We start from the raw sequence: 6,000 nt of genomic DNA, 5'->3' as shown, positions 1-6,000 counted from the left end.
TCTATTCGGTTTACTACGTTAAAGGGATACTAAAGCAAAATCTTAAAATTGAACAAAAACGCTGAAAATAGATTCTCGGAATGTGATTACACAGAAATCTAGTCGTCACTGCGCATATTTTTCAGCGGATGGTGTTATTTTTAATGTTTTATGAGCGCGCGCCAAGCCCTCCTGGCCGGCGCGAGGTGAAGAGCGTGAAGTCATGACACCCTCGTCCGGCAGGCAATAGGACGGCGAGTAGGAAGTTGCATTCCCGCGGCTACAAATATGGCGGCGCCCTTCGATGCATGACGCCTCGCTTCGGACTGGATTCGTCGTTTTTACTGCCTTCTTCAGCGCGTTCAATGGCCATAAATAGGCCACCGGTCTTTTGCTTCGTCTCCTGTCGCCCATAAGAAAACGTACAAGTAATAAATTTGCTTTAATTTTTTATTTAGAGGGACGATTCTGCCTCCTTTAGGCTTAAGAGGGGCGTCGGTTTGTTGACAACAATGGTTCCCTTCCTAACTACCAGATGGCGCCACTAGTCTAAAAATCGTCGCGCCTGTTTTAAATGTGAGAATGTTAGAAATAGCATAAGGTCCGGAAAAAATGCATGTAGACAGCATCGATTAACATCTTTACATATCTGTGTACGCCGTGAGCAAATGACAGACAGACGACGAGCGGCCGACGCAAAACTAAAAACTGGAAAAGCCGCGAGTAGAGATGGCAGTTGTGCTCCTGTAAGAACGGTGGGCGCGCGGGTGTTATGACGTCTAGCCGCAGCTTCCACAGGCGGCCGCCAGATGCAACGATAAGGCAATAAATTGCGGAAAAAAATTGGCTGTGGCTTAGCTAAGGTTAAGCCTGGATATCTCGAAGCGAAAAGCTCTCGCTGCTTTTCAGCCAACTCCCAAGCTACCACTTCTGGATCGGTGTTTCTGCGCCGTCCGACTGTTGCTTCATCTGCTTCCATGACGAGTGTCTGCGCCTGTTCTACGGGCAAGTGCGCCTTATATACCTCTCCTTTCAAATGCACACTGCGCACGGCTGCGGCGAAAGGTCAAACGGTGGCGAGGAGGAGAAGCGGCGGCGCTTTCCCAGTAGCGCGCGGCGGCGACGACGGCTGCGGCAGCAGCGGCCACCTGCGCTCCACGTGAAGTCACTCGGTTTAGCGCATGCGCAGCTGCGGCAAATCTGTACTGTGGCTCACGCGAGGCGCGGTGTTGACGAGCCTAGTGAAGCTTTTCGCTTCAAAACGTGTTATCCGCCTTTTTCGCTAAAATGCTTGTCGCATTTATCAATTTTAGCAGTCAAGCTCTTGTCTACATATAAAAGAGCAGCTCCAAGTTTGGTTGTATCCCTTCAGGCCCCTATCAATTTTTTTTTTTTTTCGGAGGTGCGGGGAGATGAATCAAGGACCTCCAGACTGCGAGGCGAGCACGCTACACATAGGTGACAAACCCTAGCTCATGGCGAATAAAGGTGACCCTAGTGTATTCGTTTCCTTATAACAGTATGCTAAGTATTAGGTGTGTCACCGCCGCTGACCGTGAGCGAAAAATCCACGAACAATCCCGATAACCAACCTCGGAGGCAGGTGGGCATCTGGATCACGAAATCTTGTGGCGCCACCACAATCTGCCCATCGGATTGCGAGCGAACTGCCCAAGGTGGCAGTTGACTGGTCGCACAAGCCCACCTGCCATGGCAGGGCAGTGGTGCATGGCTTACCGCTGCACCAAGAGTGGAACGAGGACCGGCAGGGTTCTATGAATGTTCGGTTCATGAGGGTTTAACGTCCCAAAGCGACTTAGGCTATGAGGTACGCCGTAGTGTTGTTGTAGCGACTGTGGGAAGAATGAAAGGGAAAGTGCACGGGCCTGCTCACTGGCTCGGGCTGAGCCACAATCGCTGCCACGTGCAGACAGAGGAGAGTTGAAAGATGTGAGTAAATATTGAAAGAATAGACACGCTTCGCAACAACCACGTCCATCGAAGCGACGACGCCAGTTGAAACAGATACCCCTTTTTCCGCCGCAGTGAAAGGCTCCAGAAATTTCGACACCTGGGGTTCCTTAACGTGTGCTCCGACATCGCACAGTATACGGGCCTCTACAACTTCGCCCCCTTCGACCGCCACGGCCGGGATCGAACCCGCGTCTTTCGGGTCAACAGCCGAGTGCTGTTGACTCTGAAACAATTTTGATGGTCATATTCCAGTGTGACAATTCTGTAGATGTGACCTTCGCGAGTATTCCAGCCAAATTTAAAAGCTCTGTTTTGGCCCTATAATTTTCTTTTAAATCCTTGCTGGTAGTAGCTTGCAATAGGGTGCCTCGATGCGCGCCCGCTCTCAGCGGAGAGCGGGCGCGCATCGAGGCACCCTAGCTTGCAACCGATTAGGGCGACACCTCACCGTGCATCTCCTATCCCGAAGACTCCCGGGGGCAGTCTGGACGAGCCTTCTCATTGGATGTGCCCAATGGCACGGCCGCTCAATGGAGAGCGCACTGGGTGCGGCCCGTCGCGTCGCCCGAAAGAGCCGTATCGCGCCTAGTTCTCATCGCCACCGCTGCGGCGCCACCGCTCCGGGACGAGTCCGGGCGGAGAGCTGCGCGCAGCGGCCGAGGCAGTGCTTTCGTTTAGGCGTCCGCGCGGTAGGCGCTTTATAATTTTAGCATTTACAAGCTGCGTTTCACAGATTATGGTGGTGCCACATGCAAGTTTGCTATTGATAGCGTGATAGCGGCATGTCACCATCACTGCGCTTTTCTGTTGTGTCCCCTTATTGCTTTTGTGTGTGTGCGCCCCCTCCTAACGACCACTCGCATTCCCCTCCTAACGACAGTTCGCATCCTCCTCCTAACGACCACTCATCCTCCTCCTAACGACCACTCAATCCTCCTCCTAACGACCGCTTGCCCTTCGTCGCACGCTGTCGCCAGAAGAGACGAGGCTTGGGCATGTTGGTATGACATACTTAAGGGAAATAAATAGCGCACAAGAGAAGACGGGACAAGCGAGGAGACGCGCTTGTCTGTGTCTCCTCGCTTGTCCCGTCTTCTCTTGTGCGCTATTTATTTCCCTTAAAACTGTCGCCAGAGGCCCCCCCACGGTGCACCCCGCACCCTCCTCCTGTTCTGGGAAGCCACTCCCTCCCGTGGACGCTTCTCAGCTCCCTCCTTTCTTCGGGCGGCCAGTTCGGCTGCTGCCTCGGTCGACGCTGGTCGCACCCTCTTCAGCTTTAAATAAACGAAGTCTAAAAGTACCGTGTGCGTCTTTCGCTGCATTCAACACAGCGACCGGACACGACAGTGGCGACGAGAAAGTGGATTCGACCCGCGCTACGCAACGCTATTGACAAGCCATGGCTACGCGAGGGTTTCCCAATCAGATACCAGAATTCAACGGCTCATCGTGGTCATCGTGGGTTGGACGCCTTCAGTTCTACTTTGAAGCTAACAACATCACAGACCCAGCCTTGAAGAGGGCCAACCTGCTGACGCTGTGCGGGGAGCAGACCTACGATACTGTCTGCGCCCTTATTCAGCCAAGCACACCAGCGGCAGTGTCTTACGACGACATCGTAAAAGCGCTGCAAAAGCACTACGACCCAAGGCCATCCGAGGTCTACAGCCGGGCTCGCTTCCAACGACGAGATCAACTGGGAGGAGAAACTGTGAGCGCCTACGTAGCCGCGCTCAAGAAGCTCGCTGCCGACTGCAATTTTGGAACGCTGTCGACAACAGCTACCGGGCAGGAGGGAGACGCAGCTTCTTCTGCTAACACCACCATGCTTCCCTTGGACGTGATGTTACGCGACAGATTTGTGTGCGGACTGAGTGACGAGTCACTGCAGCAGCGCCTGTTCGCTGAGAAGGACCTCACATTCAGCAAAGCTTACGACATCGCCGTTCGAGCGGAGAGCGCCGGTCACCAGCAGAGAGGGATTCGCCGGAACACCGAGCCGGTACACCAGACAAGCAACCAGGTGCGCAAGCCTTCTGTTGTTGTAAAATCGGTCAAAAAGGCACAACGCTGCTGGCGGTGTGACGACCAACACAACCCCCAGGGATGTCGATTCCAGTCAGCCACGTGTCATTTTTGCCACAAGCGAGGGCATATCGAAAGAGCATGCATTACGAAACGGAGACTTGCCAAGATAAAGTCACCTTCCCAGCCTAATCACAGCGTCAACGCCTCAGAGAATACGCCGCTATCTGATCTCCATGGAACAACATCAGCAACACCATCTGTGTTGTACGACCTGAACACCATGAGTCTCGGCACGCGACCGAAGATTTTTACAGAAGTAAGCGTACATCACCAGCTGATTAAGTTCGAGGTGGACTCCGGCGCAGCCTGTACTCTGATCAGTGAGGACACGTTCCGAACTTCATGGCCATCTGACGCACCCGCCCTGCAACAAGACGACACGCACCTGCGAACGTGGTCAGGACAGAATCTGCCACTATTGGGCTCTGCCAACGTGCAGGTTAACTACAACGGCCAGACCCATACGCTACCTCTGCTTGTTGTGAAGGGCACAGGATCAAGCCTTCTAGGGAGAAACTGGTTTTCTCCACTAGGCGTGATGATATGCGGCATACACCAGACGCCGAGCCAGAACATGGTTGGTAAACATCAAAACGCCGATGCGCTAAGCCGTCTGCCACTAGACGCAACTGTTGACGAACCATTTCCACCAGGAGACGTTCTGATGTTCGAAGCACTGCCAGAACCTCCGCTTACAGCAGGCACAGTTGCAGCATCTACGCAGAAGTGCGCAGCTCTCCGGCTAGTTTACACAGCTGTTCAACAAGGCAACGTGCATAAACTCAAAGGGGACAACTTCGACGCTTACCGCAGGCGAGCTACAGAGTTGAGCACCCATCGCGGCTGCATCATATTTGGGTCCCGAGTTGTGATGCCGAGAGAACTACGCGCACAAGCTATGTCTCTCATCCACGCCGGACATCGGGGCATCGTTGCAATGAAAAAGTGTGCCAGAAGCTACATGTGGTGGCCTGGCATTGACAACGACATCGAAACAGTGGTGCGAGAATGCAAGCCTTGCCAGAGCAGCCGGAGCGCCCCGCCGAAAGCCCCTGTCCCAGAATGGGAAAAGCCAGACACACCATGGCACACACTGCACATTGATTTTGCAGGACCAATTGAGGGCTGCACTTTCCTTGTGGTCGTAGATGCCTACACAAAGTGGCTTGAGATAAGGCAAATGGGACAGACGACTTCGGCAGCAGTCATTGACAACCTCCGATCACTATTTGCAACGTTCGGCCTGCCGCGCAAGGTAGTGTCGGACAACGGAACACCGTTTGTGTCTGCGGAGATCCTCAAGTTTTATCGCGACAACGGGATCTCATCAGTTACATCGGCCCCCTACCACCCAGCGACAAACGGACAAGCCGAGCGCTACGTAGCCGAGCTAAAACGCGCCCTTGAAAGAGATCAGACAGGCTCGCTGCAGCGCCGCCTTGCGCGCTTTCTCTTCAAGCAGCACACGACGGTTCAGAGCACAACAGGCGAGACCCCCTCGAAAATGATGTTCGAGCGTGAAATGCGAACCCAGCTCACAGCCATCCTCCCCGAGCCAAAGGCAGAGACGTTCCGGGAAGAAAAAGCAATTCCGCGCTGCGGCACGCTTAATGAGGGGCAGCGCGTCCTCGCCCGACAGTTTCTGAAAAAGCCACGCTGGGAGGAAGCTACAATTGTCAGACGCATAGGCCTGCGCTCTTGGCTCGTCAACATACATGGCACAGTAGCACGCCGACATCTCAACCAGCTGCGTAGATTTACGACGCCGTCTGAGAGCTGTCCGCCAGCGGAGAGAACACGTGCACCATTTTCCCACATAGCCTGGCACCTCTTCCCGGAAGAAGAGACTTCGCCCAGGACAGACCTAGGAGACACAGCGAACAACAGCCAGCCTACAAGTGTTTCTCCCCCGAGCGCACAAAGCCAGCGCGCCTCCACGCGTGAGCGCCGACCCCCTGC

The sequence above is a fragment of the Amblyomma mixtum genome, chromosome 4, assembly GCF_055824585.1.
Source record: "Amblyomma mixtum isolate Tamu chromosome 4, ASM5582458v1, whole genome shotgun sequence".
Taxonomy (NCBI): domain Eukaryota; kingdom Metazoa; phylum Arthropoda; class Arachnida; order Ixodida; family Ixodidae; genus Amblyomma; species Amblyomma mixtum.
Note: the sequence above shows the minus strand (reverse complement) of the source record.